Source organism: Orycteropus afer, unplaced genomic scaffold (genome assembly GCF_000298275.1).
Source record: "Orycteropus afer afer isolate SDZICR_OR568_19922 unplaced genomic scaffold, OryAfe1.0 scaffold00067, whole genome shotgun sequence".
Classification (NCBI taxonomy): domain Eukaryota; kingdom Metazoa; phylum Chordata; class Mammalia; order Tubulidentata; family Orycteropodidae; genus Orycteropus; species Orycteropus afer.
In genome coordinates this window covers 1,830,045-1,851,018 of record NW_006921654.1, presented here as the reverse complement: position 1 = coordinate 1,851,018, position 20,974 = coordinate 1,830,045, and positions in this window count along the sequence as shown.

Below are 20,974 nucleotides of genomic sequence, written 5' to 3'. Positions count from 1 at the left end.
CCATCTAGTTCTTCTGGTCTCATAGTTGTATAGGCTGCCGATCGGATGGTGTACCAGTCGCTAGGACTAATTGTTTCCATTAATTTTGGTTTTCTTCATTCTTTTTTGCTCTTGATGAGGAGAGACCCATCGTTGCTTCTAGATGGCAGCTTTATTTTTTATTTTTTTGTTTCTTTTATTCTGTTGTTTTTCTATTCTCTAATTCATTTATCACTACTCTAATATTTATTTCCTTCCATCTGATAGTGTTGGGATTGGTTTGCTCTCTTTTTCTTTTTCCCAGATGTAAAGTTGGGTTATTGATTTGAGATCTTTCTTCTTTTTTTTTAATGTAAATGTTTATGGCCATACATTTCCCTCAGAAACTTGCCTTCATTGTATCTCATAAGTTTTGGTATGTTGTATTATCATTTTCATTCATCTCTAAATATTTTCTAATTTCATGATTTCGTCTTCGACTTGTTGGTAGTTTAACAATGTGTTGCTTGGTTTCCACATTGTGACATTTCCAGTTTTCCCTTTGTTACTGATTTCTAGTTTCATTCCATTGCAGTCAGAGGCAGTATTTTACATAATATCTATATTTTAAAATTTATTAAGATTGTTTTGTAACCTAATATATGGCCAATCTTGGAGGATTACCCATATGCACTGGTAAAGAGATGCATTCTGTGATTGTTGAGTGGTCCATCCCCTTGACATACTCTCACCTATCTTTTTTATTTCAGATCAGCCTTTACTCCCTCAAAGATGCTGGCTGGTGCTGAACAGTTAACATAGGTCAAGACTCTCTATTAAAAATTCTCAAAGATTCTGTACTTTCTGTTTGTACCATTGATATCCACATATTGATTATACACACACACACACACACACATAGACACATACATATTTGCATTTTCCCAACATCTATCATCTTCCTGCCATATGTTAAACCAAACCAAACCCATTGTCATTGAGATAATTCTGACCCATGGCAACACTTTAGGACAGAACAGAACTGCCCCACGGGGTTTCAAAGGCTGTAAATCTTTATGGAAGCAGACTGCCTTATTTTTCTCCCATGGGGTAGCTGGTGGTTTTGAACCTCTGAATGTGGTTAGCAGCCAAATTCTTTAACCACTATGCTGCCAGAGCTCCTCTGTCACATTGCAGATACTCAATAAATGTATTTTAAATGAAAGTTGGGTTATCTCATAAAAAAGAAAAATGTCAATTAGGCTACACAGTGAGGCTAATGGGAGAATTACTCCATTAAAGGTTCAAATTAGTCAACTAAAAAAAAGAGATCTATACCTGTATAGATGTGTACAATGGCTTATACCATACACATATGTACAAACACATACAACCACAATCTTCTTGACTCAGTCTTGGTATATAGTATATTATATCCAGAAGCATCATAAAAATGTTCTTACAGCAGTCTCCAGGTTTCCTACATCTGACTTATGGACAACTCATACTTTCTCTTAAATGTTATGGAAATTTGCCTCACTTTGAAATGATAGAACCAACCCCTACTCACTACAAATTCTTCATCATAATCACTTTCACTTGCTACATGTGCCACTTTTAAATCGTTGACAAGGCTGCAAGCCTTCTCTTGCCCTAAAGTAAGGCTAAATAAGAACCACATGCATCTGTTACGAATGACTTACAAATTCTTTCCGACACACTCAGGAACAGATCTTGTCCATAGCCCAGGGACTGCCTGTAATTCCCTTATGGGAGTAAGTCCTCTATTTGAAGTTGGGAGACAGAGATTTCGATTCTGGCTCTAAAGTGACCAGCTATATGACCCCTGTTTATTATCTCACCTTTATGAGTTTCATATTTCTCATTTACAAGTGATATGTTCATTTATTCAGCAGCATTAAGAACTCCTACTGTAAGCAAAGCTAACCTTGATATCTAGTGAAACCTGAAAGCAAGTGCCCCACCTCAATAACTGGGAAACTTCCAATTTAATGGGAGAGACACAAACAGGCACTTCAGAGATACTGAGAGTTTGGTTCTAGACCACCACAATGAAGTGAATATTGCAATAGAGAGTGCCATGATTTTTTTGGTTTCCCAGTGCACATGAAAGTTATGTTTACACTATGTTACAATCAATTAAGTGTGCAGTAGCATTATGAAAAAGTTTGAAATATTGTGCGTTTGGATCTAGACCACCACAATGAAGCAAATATTGCAATAGTGAGTCCCATGATTTTTTTGGTTTCCCAGTGCACATGAAAGTTATGTTTACACTATGTTACAATCAATTAAGTGTGCAGTAGCATGATGAAAAAGTTTGAAATATTGTGCAAATGACCAAAATGTGACACAGAGACATGAACTGAACATATGCTATTGGAAAAATGGTGCTGACAGACCCACTTGATGCAGCGTTGCCACAAACCTTCAATTTTTTTTTTTAAATGCAGTATCTGCAAAGTGCAATAAAACAAGATATGCTTGTATTAGTAAATCTTCACAATGAGGTAAGTGCCAAGTTCAAGATATGGACAAAAGGCTCCAGGAGCGAGAAAAGGAAACAATTCCAGGTTGCTATTTGGAGACATCAGAGAGAGCTCTCCTGAGAAGATCATTTTAAGAATTAGGTTAAATGATGAACTCACCTACCACATAAAGACAGTAATGGGCACCAGTCCTGGGGCCAGCAAGTCCTTAGTGGAAATCCTACTCCACCTCTTACTGAGAGCTGGGATTTCTACCTAACCCCTCTCAGATCATTTTCCTCATCCACAAAATGAAAGTAATACCTCTCTCTGGCCATTGTGGGGTGAACTTTAGAGATGATATACACAAGAGGTACTTCTTAGGAGGTCTGACTCACAGTAGGTTCTCAAGAGATTGTAGCTGGATTTACCCCTTTCTCTGTTCCACCTCTTCCAGCAGCCACAGCACATGCTTTTGATGGATTCATGCAATGTCTGTGGGGAGTGGTTTGCATAACTAACCTGAGAGGCCAGGTAAGACAGCTGAGTGTTGCCTTTGATGTGTTTTTCCTAAGGCGATCCTCAAAAGCTCCCTCAATATCAGTTGCCTTGCAATATCAGGAAATTACAGAATGCCAAGGGGATGTTGCAGGGGAAACCAACCTCTGACAGCCATGGGAAACCTGGGAGACATTAGATGCGTGAGGATTCCTGCCAGATCTCACACCAGGGTCTAAGAAAGGTTTTGTGGCAGGCCTTGTTTATCACCTTCTACAGCTTCAATGGATGGCCTTGACCCTTTGGGAATAAGGGAGGAGGGCTCAACGATGTGGAGAATATGAAATGCTTTCAGGCAGAAACAGCAGAGGGACTCCAGCAGAGAGCTAGAAAGTGAATATCAAGGGTCCAAGTGCACATTTCTAAGCTCAGATTTTTTAGAGGTCTCAGAAGGTGTGGGTTTGGGCTTGCTGATGACTGTGTTAAGAACAATCAGGCCTCAATAATCTATCAATTTCATTCATCACTAAGAATGATCTCAGATCTCCCCTCTAAGGTATTTCCCTGGATCTCTCAGGCCCATATCAGGCTTTGTTCCTACTATGTCATTCTATTAAGATTCCATGTCATTGGTAGCCATTAACATAGAGTAAGGACTCATAAGGGCATATCTATCTTGGCCTCCTTGGAAGGAAGATGGGGCAATCTACTTCTGTAGTGATACTGCCTCAGAAACCCAAGCAGGGGTCGATATGAGTCGGCACATAACAACAACAATCTTGGTCTCCTGGTCCTTCCAAATCTGCCCGCCAGGGCAAGCTTTTTCCCTGGCCCTAAATAAATAAGAGGGAGTCCTGGTGGTGCAACAATTAAGTGCATGGCTGCTAACTAAAAGGTTGGCAGTTTGAATCCACCCAGCAGCTATGCAGGACAAAGACGTGGTGATCTGCTTCCATACAGATCACTATGAGTAAGACATCTACGTTAAGACCACCTAACAAACAACAACAGATAAATATGGTAAGGCCCAAACTGTGCCACTCAGTGTTACCCCATGCAAACAGTTCTCAGTTCAATTCAATAAAAATCAACAGAAAAGAAAATTTCATTTTAGCAAAATTCCAGTCCCATGGAATCCTAAAACATCTATTCTCAAATTACACGATCACCTTTAAAAGAGTCTTAGTGTCCCCTAAGCACTGTCCTCCTTCTTCCCTTTCCTGCCTGGCCCTCATAATCCCTAGTAAACTTTGGTCTGAGTTGAGGTTTCTCCCCCACTCTCACTGGTAGCAATGTAGATGTGAAAGCTGAGGTTCAAGAGGGGATCAAGTGGCCAGCTTCTTTCTCTCGTTCCTCCTGTGCTGCAACTCCTTCTCCCTTAATTTCCATCATTTGACGACTGAAGTTTCTGAGCCACACCTGAGTGTGGTTATGGCCGGGGCAAAGGAAAGTAGACTGGTACCCTTACAGTGGTATGCACGGGTGCACCCCTGGACTCGCAAGCGGGGCTTCCAACTGCACGTTCGGGTTCCACCCCCTGCAGGGAATTTGCATTGCCACCCCAGATTGATGGGATCAGAATCAACATTTTAAGAAGATGTACAAGAATCACCTAGTGATCTTGTTAAAATGTAGATTCTGATTCAACCTACCTGAGATGGAAATGTAGATATACTGAATCAGAATCTAGATTTTAATAAGATTCCCACGTGATTCTTATGAACTTATGTGCATTTGTATACATAAGAATCATCTTTGAAAGTACATATAAGAAATGTAGATTCTGATTCTGTCTGTCTGGGATAAAACCCAAAATTCTCTGCAGAAGGTCAAATAAGAGCAAACCAGTTTGAAGCCCTGCTCACGAGTATTTAAAATGGCCCTTCTTCAGAGCATCATTATTATTACAATTATTGTTATTAACGTTGTGCTCAAGGCAGGTGTCAAACACCAGTCTGTTATGCTACTAAATTTCCAAGGAGCATGCATTAAATTTTCAAGCAGTCCTGCTAAGGCCTCCTGTTAAGGAATGAAGGAAGGAAATACCCTCCGCTCCTTTCTTTGGAGGGGAGCAGGGGAGATTCCTGGTGCCCCAGCAGCTCTCTTCAAGCGGCCTTCTTTAACTTCCCATTGTTTTTGGTGTTACTGAGGCTTTTAAGAATTATACTCCAGTTTTCCAATTTCAGAATGTCTCCTGTCTTGAGGCCTCAGCCAAAGCTTTCATTGTAACATTCTATTATGTACCACAATCACTGATTAATACCAAAACCAAAACCACTGCCACTGAGTTGATCCCGACTCATAATGACCCCATAGGACAGAGCAGAACTGCCCCATAGGGTTTTCAAGGCTGTTCATTTTTGCGGAAGTAGACTACTTCATCTTTCTCCCATGGAGCAGCTGGTGGTTTTGAACCACCTGCCTTTAGGTTAGCAACTGAATGCCTTAACCGCTGCGCGGCCAGAGCTCCTCTTGGATTAACAGGAGTTGCTAAACAGTAATGGGGCTGATTATGAGGAATCTTAGGATATGAATTTGTACTTGAAAATGCTTCCTCATTTCTCAAACTGGGGAATACAAAGAGATTGTAACTTCTTTGGGGGATAATTATATTGAAAGAAAAAAACAAACAGGTGATAACGGTTTGAAATGACTTATATAAAGGATTTGAGAAATAATCCTAGAAATTTGTTAAGCCTAAATTACCAAGTGGTGTAATTCTCCTGCAGATCTTAAACCCTAACTGGCCAAGGCCACGGTAGCCAACCTATTTCATAAAATCAAAATGAAATAGATGCTTGGCTGATGGACCAGACACACTCTTTAATCCTCTTAATAAGCATGCCATCAGCAACAAAGCAACACAAATTTAAAGGTATCTTAGTAACACTATATAGAAGGCATTGTAAACAGAAAACAAATGTTTAGTAAAGTACCTGAAATGAGAAAATATTGCTGATATCCCCTTTATTGAGTTTTCTATTATAAATATGAGCTTTCACACATGAACTAGACCACCCAATATACTCATCAATCTATTAACCCATTCTTCAAGCATGAGCCTTCCTTGTTAAGAAGGGGATTATTCAGGAATCTGGCATTCACTCTTAGGAATGAAATTCTAGTCTTCTCTATTTTTCTCACTAAGCTAGGCACTGTTATCTCAGTATCCCCAGTGCCTGGAACAAAATAAATGTTTATAAGAAGTTATGGGATAAATTAATGAATGAGTAAGTGAGTAGAACTCTATGTTGAGCAGAGAGTGATGAATAGTTGCAGACTTTGAATTCAAGGCATTCAAGTCCAAAGGAAAAGAGACATAAAGGTTTTAAAGTAACGCAAAGACAAGACAAAGGTGAGGTCCCCATGCCAGGAACTTGCAGGTTTGTAAAGCCATCCTTCCATTTCATCTGGAGTTAGCTTTCAAGATCTAACCCTGGTCCTCACACTGAGGTCTCAGTGTAGAAGGAGCTCTGAGGTTGACTCCTGCATTTTGCTGCTAAGGAATTGAATCAATCCCTTCTCGTAAGTTTTAACTTGAGAATGCACGAGTGATGCTGGAAGAGTGGTCTGCTCTGTAGCTGCCAGCACACCTGAGAGGGAGAAATATGGGCAGTGGGGCCAGTGGCCCAATGATGAGGACAGACAAGAAGTCATCATCCACCTCTTCATTGAGCAAACAATAAGTGAGCATCTGCTGTATGTCAAACCACTACCAGAGTCTAGGGGCACAGAGTGAATAAAACCGGACACAGTCTCTGTACGTGTGGAGCTTTTGGTCTCATGGAGGAGACAGGCACTAAAAAAAATAAGTATACAAGTAAAGAGCTCTGGTGGTGTAGTGCATAAGGCATGTGACTGCTAACCAGAAGGCTAATGGTTCAAACCCACCAGGCACTCCTTGGAAGCAAGGTTGGGCAATCTACTTCCATAGTGACATCGCCTCGGAAACCCAAGGAGGGGTCACTATGAGTTGGATCCGATTCCATGGCAGTGCGTTTGGTTTTTTAAATATAAAACCGCATCAGAGATAAATGCCCTTAAAAAATTAGAGCACTAAAAGAGTGTCTGAGAGTCCTCATGTGGTGCAATCAGTTAAGCACTTGGCTACTAGCCAAAACGGTGGGCGGCATGGAGCCAGCCGGGGTGCCTCTGAAGACAGGTCTGGTGATGTGCTTCCAGAAAGTCACAGCCTTGGAAATCTTATGGAATAGTTCTGCTTTGCACACATGAGGTCTCTGGAAGCCTGCATTGACTAGAGGGCAACTAACAATAAGAAGAGAGTATCTAAATGGGTGGCTTTGAATTAGCCAGGGATGATAGTCAGGGGAGAAGTCTGAGCTATCTGTCTCTAAGGCACAATTTTATAAAATGCACAGCCTCTATTTTCCTTCTTTCTTTTTTTCTTTCATATCCCCCCATTCCTGTTCACGTATCTTTTCTCTAGTTCAGACTAAATGTGATTTTAATCAATGTATAATTTGTGCCAAATGCTATGATGGTTGAGCTTGCTTCACAGAAATGAGTTAACTCATTTCATAGAGACCCTGTGAAGTTGTCGGGATTAGAAAGGACACTAGACTCAGGCAAGTCTTCATTTGAATCCTAGCTCTGCCTCTTACCTCCTATATAGCCTTGGGGATATTGCTAAACTCCTTGAATCTGCTTCCTTATTTAGTCATTTTTATGAAATCATTTTATTGTATAAACAACATAAGAGCAACTTCAAATGGATTTTTGATAAACACAAAAGCAAAAGACAGTCTCATCACTTTAATGCATTCACTCCAGTTAGATCCTTCCCTGTACCTTTGTAGATGTGCAATACAAAAAAGAAAGGAAACCTCATGGCAGCCTCCTGTGTGGCGGAGTAGACTGTGCTCCACAGGGTGGAAAGTGCTTATTTTTTGGAAATACATTGCCAAATTTTTTCTTCCAAGGCACCTCTGGGTAGACTCTACCCTCCAAACTTCTGGTCAGCAGCCAACTATATTAGCACCACCCAAGGACTCCAGACATGGAATACACACATATATCAATGGATTTTAATCTCAATGTACTTGGCATTTTTAATTTTGGATCTTTATTCTATACAACGTCTGTATCATTTGTCCAATCAATATAGACCTTAGTTCATCTGTCTTTAGAGTCTTCTTAAATTCACCTTTTGGTAGACTGGAAATGATTCTAAAATCTGAAAATGCTTCCCTGGGATTCTGAGGCAGTGACCTCGGGCCTGCCTGCATCACAGAGAACGTGTGGGCAGTGGGCCCAGAAACGGAGCTTTGAGAAGGTCCCTTCTGCAAGAAGGGCAGGGCAGAAGGGCACAGATGGAGGCAGTTACTGCAGTTGCAGACGGACCTGGAACCCTTAGCTGATTCTGCTCCTGTTCTCTCAGCACCGGATTTCATGAAGAGGCAGAGAAGGATCGATGGACTGGTAATAAAACACAGCCTAGGCAACCCCGTGGACTGTTCCACTCTGTGTGATAAGGGTCACTATGAGCCAGAATCACCTTGATGGCACAGGACAACAACAGGACCTGGAGAAGGAGAAGGACATCAGAGCGGAGAGGAATGATGACTCACAAATATCAGGATCCGTGGACGGGTCTACCTGCTTGGGATAACTGGGCCTGCTTGTTTGGTCACTTCAGGACCTTCCCCATTTGAGATCCATTTTATTTCAATGAAAATGAACACCATATTTAGTTTTGCTAGTAATATGTCATGTTGTCAGAGGGACCATTCCCTACAGAAGGATATCATGCTTGGTAAAGTGGAGGGTTGATGAGAAAGGGGAAGGCCACAATGAGATGATTGACACAGTGGCTGCAACAATGGGCTCAAGTACAGCAAAAACTGTGAGGCTGGTGCACAACCGGACACTGTTTTGTTCTGTTGTACATAGGGTCGCTATGAGTTGGAGCCGACTAGATGGCATCTAGCAACAACAATACAACCAGTATATTTACTTACTAGTATAAATATAAAAATTGGATGTTAGAGTTTAAATGACACTTTAACTTTGAAAAATAGCAGCTATTTCCTATTGCAGAAAAACTACATTATTATTAGGAAAAAAGCATGGGGAAGTTAGAAAAGTGTTATTAGAAAAATGAATACCAACCAAACCCCACTGCCATCATATTGAGTCCAACTCATAGTGACCCTATAGCATTGCTTCCGACTCATAGTGACCCTATAGGACAGGGTAGAACTATCCCATAGGGTTTCCAAGGCTGCAAATCTTTATGGAACAGACTGCCTCATCTTTCTCCTGCTGAATGGCTGCTGGATTCAAACCACCAAACTTTTGGTTAGCAGCCGAATGCCTTGACCACTGGACCATCAAACCTCCTTGAGAAATAAATAGATACATATATATATATATATATAAAATACATATATGTATATATATATTTATATATGTGGGATTTGCTAATATGTAATGTTTATAATTGTTTTATGAGTTACTGATCATTTTATATTTGTTTATGTTTTTACTTAGTTACTGTATATAGACAAGCAAACTTGAGAAATGGCACAGATACAGTTTATTTCTTCCTTTTCTCACTTAACATTATATTGAGAGTGTTTTCCTCTGCCATTAAAATCTTAGAGGAGGATATATTTCATTGATGAATTTAGACGCATTATCTTTGTTGAAACATTTATGGAATTGTTTCTTGCTGTCAAGGAGTTAGGTGATTACCAACAGTTCTCTACCATAAGCACCACAGTGCTGAACAGTCTGGTATGGCAATTCTTCCTTTAAGATAGATTTCAAAGACTTAGATCAGTAAATCAAAGGATACTGGCATTTTAAGGTTCTTGATACATGATGCTAAATTACTATTTTGCAAAATTTGCATTTCTACCAGAAACACATGAGTGTCATTTCATGGGACTCTTGTCCACCCTGTGTGCATGTTTATGTCTGTATGTGTGCACATGTGTATATGCATATCTATAAAAATGTACTAACACTAAGTCAATTCTGACTCATAGCAACTCTACAAGATAGAGTAGAACTACCCAACAGGGTTTCCAAGGTTGTAAATCTTTATGGAAGTGTACTGCCTCATCTTTCTTCTGTGGAGTGGCTGGTAGGTTTGAACCTCAAACCTTCTGGTTAGTAGTCCAGTGCTTAAACCACTGTACCACCAGAGCTCCTCATAGATAAATAGAGAGATAGATAGAGAGATAGATAGATAGACAGACAGACAGACAGATACCAATTTGATTGTTAAAGTAGTATCTCTCATCAATGTGGTAAACATCAAATATCCTTATTTATTTTTACCATTTTTTTTTTTTCTAGAGTCTCTGGATGGTTCTAACACACAGTTAACATACTCTGCTACTAATTGAAAGTTTGGAAGTTTGAGTCCACCCAGAGGTGCCTAGGAAGAAATATCTGGTGATCTACTTTGGAAAAAAATCAGTCACTGAAAATCCTATTTTATTACAGTTTTATTTTGACACACTTGGGGTCATCCTGAGTTGGAGTTACCTCAATGGCAACTAAAAAACGGAAGCATTTCTCTCCTTTCATGAATTTTCCATTAATGCCTTGTGCTCTCACTGATGAGATATCCTTATCTCCTTTCTTTCTCTACTGGTATCATTTATATTCCATCTTCTTTGAAAGAGACTAAGTCACTGATAGCAAAAGACAAAGATTCAGTCGGAACATTAACATCAAGCCAAAGAAGTCACTCCTTGATGCATGTCAGGAACACTACAGTTTAACCAATGCTTTTCCATGTCTCCGTCCATGTGGTCTTCACAGGACATCTGTGAGGTCTGGTAATTACCACCTTCTTTTCACAGATGTGGTCCCTAGATGGCACAAATGGTTTGGCTTGGCTGCTAACTCGACAGTTCGAGATGACCCATTGGCTCTGCTGAAGGAAGACGTGGCGATCTGCTCCCATCAAGATTACAGCCCAGAAAAGCCTATAGAGTTCACTTCTACTCTGACTCACATGGAGTCGCCATCAGTCAGAATCAAGTCCACAGCAATGGGTGTAGTGTTTTGGTTTATATGAATGGAGAAACTAAGACTCCCAGATGGGAGATGTTCACCTGGGACACACCCAAACCCACTGTCATCAAGTAGATTCCGGCTCATAAAGAGCCTGTAGAACAGAGCAGAACTGCCCTATAGGGTTTCCAAGGCTGTCAATCTTTATGGAAGCAGACTGTCTAAACTTTCTCCCATGGATTGGCTGGTGGCTTCAAACCACTGACCTTTTGGATAGCAGCCAAACCACTGTACCACCAGAGCTCCTCCTAGATGTTAGTTATTAAGATCAGAAAGGTCACTGTAATCTGCTTACTCTCTAATCCACATGGCCAACAGGTCGAGTTATCCATTGAGTAAATATTATTTAAAAAAAAAAAAAACTCACACCAAACTCACTGCCATTGAGTTGATTACAACTCATAGTGATCCCCCTTGGGTTTCCAAGGCTGTAAATCTTTATGGAAGTAGATAACCCCATCTTCCTTCCACAGAGTGGCTGGTAGATTTGAACCAATTACCTTCTGTAGCAGACAAATGCCTTATTCACCACACCACCAGAGATCCTTTTAAATATTACTGAAGATCTGCAATTTACCAGGGACTGTTGTTAGGCATAGGAGCTCTGGGTAAGGCCTTCAGCTACTAACCAAAAGGTTGATAGTTTGAACTCACCAGCCACTCCACAGGAGAAAGATGGAACAGTCTGTTTCCATAAAGATTTATAGCTTTGGGACCCTATGGTGCAGTTCTACTGAGTACCACAGGGTTGCTATGAGTCAGAATTGACCTGATGGCAGTGAATTAGTTTGGTTTAGTTCTTTGGCACTGGGGATACAATAGACAAAGTACTGCCTTTGATTTAACAGTGGGTGGGAGACAGACAACAAACAAGGATACATATTATGTTAAGGGGATGAGTGCTAGGAAGAAAAATAAAGCAGGGTGAGGGACAGAGACTTTGGGTAAGGAATGCTGGCATTATTGCCTGTTATGAGCTCTTCTGTCCTCCAGTATGTGCAAGGTCTTCAAGCATTAAGATTCCCCTATGGAGTCAGACTTCTGTTGTTAAATGCCTTGAGTCTATTTTCAACTCATAGTGACCTTATGTGACAGAGCACAACTGCTCCATAAGGTTTCCAAGGCTGTAATCTTTAAGGAAACAGACTATTACAACTTTAAGGAAGCAGGCTGTTACATCTTTCTCCCCGGGGAGCAGCTGGTGGGTTCAAACCATCAACCTTTCAGTTACCAGCCAAAAGTTTAACCACTGTGCCACCAGGGCCCTTTTGAGTACACTAAACCCACTGCCATAGAGTCATATCTGACTCATAGCGACCCCTCCTTGGGTTTCTGAGGCCATATCATTACGGAAGTAGATTGCCCAACCTTCCGAGGAGTGGCTGGTAGGTTTGAACCACCAGCCTTCTGGTTAGCAGTCAAATGCCTTAGGCACTATGCTACCAGAGTTCCTTTGAGAACACTAGGTGTCTTTAAAGGAAGGCTGGGAGAGAACTAGGTGGCTGCAGACCCTTGCCACTCCTCAGCCCTTCTGTGCCAGGCAGTCAAAATGTATTCAGAAGTCAGCAATGAACTTGTGCAAATCCATCATCAAAACTGCCTTCAAGGTTACCTAGAGGGGAACTGAATTCAACCCCGCAGGCAGTGCAGTCCAGGCAAGCTGGAGGTATGATTGTGGGGACAGAAATTCTGCGGGAGGTATAAATGACAGAGGCTGCTTGCTAGGAAACCCGAAAGTAAGACAGCAAAGGAATGGGAGGTAGTGGCCACAGAGTCCCTACGCCCTCAGAGGGTTCAATGTTGCTTCCTGCACACAACCAAATAATTTCCCCTAATCTCCCACCCTCGGAAGGAAGGTTGGGCAATCCTACTTCCGTAGTGATACTGCCTCGGAAACCCAAGGAGGGGTCGCTATGAGTCGGGGCCGACTCGACGGCACATAACAACAACAACAACAATCTCCCACCTGAAATGACAGCCCCTTGGCTCAGTTCTTCCTTGACTGTGTAACTCAGATTACAAACCTGGCTAAGGGAATCTCAGGGCATTACTGCAAAACTAAAGAGTCCCTGAAGAAGAAAAGATTCCGCTCCACAAACATCCCGATACCTACCATGAAACTGGAGGGCAAAAGCCAAAGGGACACAGAGAAAGCATGTGTGTTCGTGTCACACAGCTGTGACTGGTGACCAGATCTGTGGCCGAAGGCTGCACACGCAGTCACATCTGTAGGTGCTGATTGGTTTTATAATGATGGCGCAGTGGTGGACTGCAATGAGGCTCATTTCCATGGTCAAAGACAACGGTAACAGAAAGGAGACCTGGGAGCTTGTCTGGCATGCCATTAAGACACCAGGCAGCTGTCTGGTTGTCATTATAGAAATTCTCCTGCATGTGGGACCTTCATTAAGCCTCTCCAGGTCTGACCAAGGAGCCCTTGTAGCGCCAGGGCTAAGAGCTTGCCTGCTAACCAAAATGTTGACAGTTTGAAGGCACAACCCACTGGTTCCATAGGAGAAAAGACTTGCTCCCTTAAAGCTCTACTCTATCCTATAGGGTCACTAGGAGTTGCAATCAACTCAAAGGTATGCAACAACAGGTCTGACCCACACAAAACAAGAGAGAATTTTTTTTATTTTGTTTGTAAATTAAACTAGCTTTTTTTAAAAAATTGTGGTAAAAATATATAGAACAAAACATACCCCACCTCAACAGTTTCTACATGTACAGTTCAGTGACACTGATTACATTCTGCTAGTGTGCAACCATTCTCACTATCCTGTAGCAAATCATCCTGCCACCATTAACATAAACTCAATGTTTCTGAGCAAAAACTCCCTTTCATCCCTTCTCCTACCCACGGTACCCACTAATAATCTTAGGTTTTTGCCTATTTGCTTATTCATATAAATGAGATCATTCAATATTTGTCCTTTTGCAACTGACTTCCCTCAGCATGATGTTTTAAAGATCCATTCATGTAGTGGAAGGAGCTATGAAGGTGCAACAGTTAAGTGCTTAGATGCTAAGTGAAAGGTTGGTGGTTCAAACCTACTCAGTGGCTCCCCAGGAGAAAGACATGGTAATCTCCTCCCATAAAGATTATAGCCTAGAAAACCCTATGGGGCAGGGCTACTCTGTCTCCTGGGTCACTATGAGTAGAAACACAATGCAACAAGAACACATGCAGTGGCATGCATCAGGATAAATTAAACTTGTTTGTGAAGCTTCTGGCTTCAGTGTCCAAGTTTTCTTTGCATGCTCTAATACTGTAAGAAGAAACAAGCATTAATTGAGCCCATACTGCTGCCAGGCATTTTGCAGAAAATTCTAGATCAAGAACTACACACAACTGGCTGGGGAACCTGGACCAGCTTCACTGAAAACATCATAATGTCCACTATCACTATGACTGAGCATGAAGTTCTCTCTCAGCACACACATACACACATACTCAGGGCCCTGGGTTTGCACACTTCTTAGCAAGTTGGAAAAAACAGGTTGGATGTAGGTCATTAGAACCCCTCATTCAATACTGTCTCATCCAGTAATTGCTTTCACTGTCCCCCTACCACCTATTAACTCTCAAAATTGTATCTAGTCCATGACGGCACCTAAATCCTATAAAAGCTTTTGTATTTGTATGACTTTGTTAGATGCCACCACCATCCAGTTGGTTTTTGATTCACAGTGACCCCATGTGATAGAGCAGAACTGCCCCATGGGGCTTCCTAGGCTGTAATCTTTTGGGGAGCAGACTGTCAGGTCTTTTCCCTGCCCAGCCACCATGGGCATTTCAACCATCAACTTTCCATTAGCTTAACCAGGGCTATTTGCCAATTTTATTCATTTGGGAATGAAATTTCTGTTGTGTCAGTCATTTTGCTGATGCTAGCTACAATGTCACGTAAGTCCAATAAAATCCCTTCCCCTGTGAAATTTTCTCCATATTGGAAAGTCAATATTGTACAAGTCACTCTAAGGAATATCACTCTTATACTGAAAAGGACATGGTCCTGGGGAAATAGGAAGGGAGAATAGGGCGTATCGCTTGTCAGGGCTGGAAAGGATCTCCAAGGGAAGGGTGTTTAACCTGATACCTGAATGGTGTGTGCATGAGTGTGTGTGTGTGTGTGTGTGAGAGAGAGAGAGAGAGAGAGAGAGAGAAAGAGAGAAATAGTGTTAGTGAACGAGTAAGTGAGTGAGTTCAGAAAGGAGAGGTCCATAGGCCTCCACTTCGATGGTTGCTTATTTCCAATGCAAAGCTCCTAGATGTGGCCCTGCTCAGCTGTCTGCTTTGCACAGGGCAGAACCTACATCCCTCACCAGGTGTTTGTGACATGACTCTGGCTTCGTCCCCCTCAACCTAGTTGGAAGTTGTCTCCAATGCAGACAAGAACCCAGAGTGTAAATCTCACCACATAAAAGCATTTGGCTACTCTGGCCAGATTTTTATCTACATCAAAGACACAAAGAGCTGGGGTGGGGTAGGTAAAAAGGGCAAATGTGGATATTTCACCAACACAGATGGTTAGTGGTGGGCTTTCCCCCCAGGGCTACTCCGTTTGTTTATATAAAGAGATAGGGCAGGCTCCTGGCTGCCAGGCCCTAATCAGCACCAGAAACTTCACCTCCTTCAAGAGATCCCAGCACTCTGTCTCGACTTGATTTTTGGTTCCCCATTCCATGTGTGCCCCCCTTTTTTAGCAGCAAGAACAAAGATCTATAATGTTTATGTATCACCTAAAGCAGGTTGCACACATCTTCTCCTATAACCTTCCCAACATTTCTCTGACAAAGGAATTTCACTATTTATTCTACACAAGGGGAGAGTCAGAATTATGAACGTTAGTATCTTATCTAAGATCCCGGGCCTTGTGATATAAATGCTTGGATTTAACCTCAAGTCTAAGGCAAGATGCTGTGCACTACACTGAAATGCCAAAACTTACAAAGAAAGATACTTAGGGATGCATTTCTTCCTAGTGTTTTTGTTGTTGTTGTTGTTGTCTTTTTTGCAGAGTTTTCTTTTTCACAAATTTGGTCTGGTGTTTATGCTATGTGTATTGTTCCATCTTGCTTTTCTCAAAAAAAAAACAAAAACACAAAAAGTAAAATTAAAAAAAAGAGAAAGAAATACCATGAGCATACTACCGTTAAATACCCTTGGTAAAAATAACTAAAAATGATTTAACGGTCTAGTGGTGCAGTGGTTATGGGCTCAGCTGCCAACTGACAATGGTAGGTTGACAGTTCAAACCCATCAGCGGCTCTATGGGAGAGAGATGTGGGACAGTCTGCTTTCGTAAAGATTTACAACCTTGGAAACCCTATGGGGCACCTCTATTCTGTGCTATAGGGCAGTTATGAGCTGGAATTGACTTGATGGCAACAGGTTTGGCTTGGTTTTTGTTTATAGTGTTAATACATGCTACGGATATGTATACCATAATTTATTCACACCAATAAATTATGGATGCATGCTTGAAGTCGTTCCCTTATTGTTTTTATTGCTTCAGGCTTATAAATAATGCTGCAATGAACACCTTTATATATCCAACATAGTACACTTATCAGCACCCAAGAGTAACACGTTGAAAGTTCTTGAGGTTTCTTTCAAGCAAGACCTGAGTCCCTTCTTACTAAGAAGTATATCTTCACAGTTTTCTCAAGTGAGGAAAATAATAGTCCTGTATCACCGCTGTTGGAGTGCTGATGTGTGTGTGTGCATAGTAAAACTATGTAGTGTCAGCCGCCTTGATAATGATGTTGATCATGATGACTCAAGTCATATAGCCAGGCTCTCAGCTCTGCCCCATGCCACCTCTCCTCGTGCTTCTAGGAAAAACTCTTCCTAGTATGACTAAATAGGAGCTCTGGTAGCATAGTGCCTAAGGCACTTGACTGCTAACTAGAAGGCTGGCGGTTCAAACCCACCAGCCACTCCTTGGAAGGAAGGTTGGGCATTCCTACTTCCGTAGAGATACTGCCTCGGAAACCCAAGGAGGGGTCGCTGTGAGTCGGGGCCGACTCGACGGCAAACAACAACAACAGTATGACTAAATACCTATTGTGGAGATTCTGGGCCATGCAAACAGTTAATGTGCTTGGCTACTAACCAAAAGGTTGGTGGTTCAAGTCTACCCAGAGGCACCTTGGAGAAAGGCCTGGCCATTTGCTTCTGAGAAATCAGTCACTGAAAACTGTGTGGAGCCCAGATCCACTTTGACCGGGTGGCAACTGGTTTTAACTGGTTAAAGTTTTATACACAGATTCTGTATTAGACACTCTGCATGCATCAGCCTCTGAACTCCTCACCAGGCCCTGTAAAGGAGGATTTTAGAAAAAAAATGGATCTCAGAGGGAAGAGAGTGGTTGAAGTTTACACAGCTGGGAGAAACTGAGCTGGATTCACACACACCCTCCTTCTACCCACCATCCCAGCCTTCTGAAGGACCTTCTCTTACAAACAGATGAAAAGGAAGTGTATGTAGATCAGATATATACATTTTCCACTCCTTCTGTGACAAGTCTGACCCTAATTCTCTGCATGGCTTTCCCTAAACATCTTCGTCACGTGTCAGGGATGTTTCCTCTTGCTGTGTGTCACTGAGTCAATTCCTACTCATAGTGACCCCATGTGCCAGAGCAGAGCTGCCTCAAGGGTTTCTGAGGCAGTCATCTTTACAGAAGGCAACTGCCAGATCTTTTCTCCTGCAGAGCTACTGGTGGATTCAAACCACTGACCTTTTGGTTAGCAGCCTAAACCGTTATGCCACTGGTGCTCCTATGTTTCCTATTAGCATGCAGCATTTTAGGCTCCTGCAACCCCCACCCCCACTTCACACTCCACATTTCCCTCCACAGAGATGTAGGAAGGGTCTGCGGCCTGCTGCGCTGAGCTGTGGTTTATGGGGAGGGAGGTTAAGCCGAGAGGCGCCAGGCCCTGCTTCAATTACACTTCGCCTGTTTCCAGAGCTTTAATCATGACCGCTCTCTCAATGGGTCCTTTCAGAAAGGCCCGGGGGGAGAATAGGCAATTGGAAACCTTGGTAATAATCAAGGTCCCAGTCCTCCAACTCCACTGAGAAGCATGGCTGGGATGTAACATTCATTAAAGTTTAAGAAAACTACAAGAGAGTCCATCAAAAGGAGTCCGTGTGTGCTGGGAGTGGGGGTGGGGAACATGGTGATCATAAACAACAAGTGGAAAGAGGAGGTGACAATAAGTAGTTTGTGGTTTTGAATCAGAAGTCTCTTGGGCCACATGTTCATTGACAAAGAATGAGGACCCCTCCTGAGATGGGTAATGAAACTGAGACCCCCACAGCTGGGAAAAAGGGGTGGAGGCCCTGGGTAGGGATGCAGTACAGGCTTGGAGCCCGTTAGCCTGCAGCATCCAGTGATGCAGGAAAGGGCCAGTGAGCGGGATGCGTGTTTGGGGTGGAGTGCCCCCACCCTGAGGCTCAGGAATTTGTATTCCCTCCCAAGCAGCCTGTCCAGCAGAGTGGGCCTGCTTCTGATTACCATCAGGAGGGCGGCCAGGGACCTGCTTCCCTGCCTGGGACCTGCTTCCCTGCCTGGGCTGAGCTGTCTCTGGAATGTGGGCCTCTGTGTGCTTTCTGGGTCTCAGTGTCCTGAGGAAAGAATGGGTGGAAGCGTCCCGTGGACTCTTCCCTGGCACTTCTAGCCAGCAGGCCCCTGCCTCTGTTCCTGCCCTAGGATCGTGTAACACATGGCTGCCTTTAGCCATGGAAAGAGGGAGTTACCTACAAGCCTTATTTTGCCAACCTCCTCACTCCCCAAACTTCTCCCTCTGCTGTAATTTGTTTGCCAGGGACTAAATTTCTTGCACCATGAAGTACCAGCTATTAAGTGCCAAACTCCTGAATAAAGAAACATGGAGATGGGCATGTGCCCAGATGGATGAATGAAGAAAGAAACAGTCATCGTGATGGTGGTTAACCTCCACTGGGGACTGTCTTAGACATTCACATGGAGTAACCTACTTATGTCCCAGGAGATCACTGTGAGGGAGGTCTGGCCAATCTCACTTCCCAGAGAAGAAAACTGAAGTTGGATCATTTACTGCACTTGCCCAAGCTCACACCCTTGGTGAGTGGCACAGCTGGGACTGGAGCCCAGGCAGAATGTGTTCAGAAACTAATCTCAAGGTTCTCATAACAGGAATGGGAGAGGAACAGTAACAAAGGAAAAAGAGAGCTGCGCCAAAAAGCATGGGCGATGGAGGCAGAACAAAATAACTTCGCTCTAGGTCATTGCTCAACAAACTTTTTTTCTGTAAAAAGTCAGATAGTAAATATTTTAGGCTTTATAGGCCATCTAGTCTCTATAGCAACTATTCAATGTGCAATGTACTACACATGGCCTTCCTGAAATTTTCATCACTGGTTCTTAGATTGAGTTCTGGAGCCACAGAGAATGAAGCAAATTCTGTAACTAAGCAACTCATACGTACTGGCAGTTCTAAAAGGAATATGCAAAATCTATGAGTAGGGCTTATGTTGGAATGGGGCAACCATAAAGAGTGGAGTTTTCCATTTTCAAAAGCTCTCAAACTTAGTCAAAGTGTTCCTTATAATTTTTGGGTAACAGAGAGAGGTTAAAGTTAGGGTATTTTACACTCCATCCTTCCTAAGTCAAAGTTTAAGTTGCTCAGTCAAAACCTCTTCATGTCCTTCCATTCTGTCTCTCACTCTTTTTTTAAAAATTGTTCTAAAAAATCAATTGTGATTTGGGTGGAAATTTACAGAGCAAATTGGTTTTCCATTCAACAAGTCATAACAATGTTCTGTGACATTCACTGCAATCCTCACAATGCAACACAATGCAACTCTTCCCACTTCCTCCCCGTGCCTACCACTTCCCTTCATCCTTCCTTCCCATCCCCTCCCACCTTCCTAACTCTATCCCTGGGAAAATGCTTCCATCTAGATCTCGTATGGTTAATTGCTCTAATGAGTGCGTACCCTCCTGGTGTCACTGTTCGCTTTAAAGGCCTATCTATTGTTTGGCTGAAAGTTGGGTCACAGGGGTTGAGTTCAGGTCTCGGTTTGAAGGGTGTGTAAGGGCCATAATCTCGAGGGTTCCACCAGTCTTCATCACACTTGTAAGCCTAGTCTTGTTTTATGATTTTGAGGTTTGTTACACATTTTTCTCCCACTTTATCCAGAACCTCCTATTGTGATCCCTTTCAGAGCAGTCAGCAGTGGTAGCCTGGTAGGCAAGTACCATCTAATTCTTCTGGTCTTAGAGTCATGTAGGCTGGGCTTCAGGTGGTCCATATGTCCTTTGGACTATTTCCCTGCATCTTTAATTTTCTTCACTGTTCTTTGCTCTGGGTAGGGAAAGACCAATAATTGCACCTTAGGTGGCCGTTCACAAGCTTTGAAGACTCCAAACACTACTTACTGAATTAGGATACAGAACACTTTCTTTGGGGACTGTGTTATGCCAACTGACCCTAGTATCTCCCAAGACTATGATTCTGAGCCCCCACGCTCAGTGGATCATTCCTTCAAGATGTTTGGTTATGACTAAGAAGTTGTCCTAACTTTGCCCCCGTATGCTCCACTAAATTCATGGATATATTTGCAGCACATCGTCTCTTGTATGATATACTTCCTTCTCTGGATGTCATCCAGTTTATCAACATCTTTTTAAAACAGGGAACTCAGAATAAGCACAATACTGTACCTATCATCTGACCAGGGTTATCATATTCACATATATAGAGAGAATTATAAATATTCAAAATATATAATATATAAATTACATATATATGCTGTTGTTGTTGTTATGTGCTGATGAGTTGGACCCGACTCATAGCGACCCTTCCTTGGGTTTCTGAGGCAGTATCACTACGAAAGTAGATTGCCCAACCTTCCTTCTGAGGAGTGGCTGGTGAGTTTGAACTGCCAGCCTTCTGATTAGCAGTCAAGTGCCTTAGGCACTATGCT